Below are 537 nucleotides of genomic sequence, written 5' to 3'. Positions count from 1 at the left end.
AACTATCTCTTCTTTTGCAATGAATGAGATTAAGACAAATATATTACTGAGAGAATTTTAATGCATGCACTGACGGTAGACATATGTTCAAACATTAGTTTGGGATAAATTCATACATATATGAAGTGGAAGACTAGCAGCGATACCTCTTGACTAACTCTTATATTTACTAAAAATAACATATTCAATAAACAGAAAATAAAAGTTGAAACTAGCACGCAGCAGTAGATGATGAAAATGGCCACAACATTGCGCCCTCTCTAGATCCCATTCTTGCGTCATCTCTTCTCAGCAGACTGTACGCTTGCTTTGGCCAGGGGAAAATAAGCACATGTTTTACAAGTACAAAGTTAAAAATGTTCCTGATCATCCTGCTCAGGCTGCACTGATGTAGGATGAATGATAAATGGTGTATGACTCAGGATCCCAGTTTATCAATGGTCAGATGTCAAGAATATGAATGAGGTCATCTTTGATGATCGCTTTTCCAGATAACTGATCAGTTGACCATTGATACAAGAGAGAATGCTGAAGTAT

Source organism: Echinops telfairi, unplaced genomic scaffold (genome assembly GCF_000313985.2).
Source record: "Echinops telfairi isolate 266 unplaced genomic scaffold, ASM31398v2 ScPeMD7_7424;HRSCAF=8462, whole genome shotgun sequence".
Classification (NCBI taxonomy): Eukaryota; Metazoa; Chordata; class Mammalia; order Afrosoricida; family Tenrecidae; genus Echinops; species Echinops telfairi.
This window is presented reverse-complemented; position numbering follows the sequence as displayed.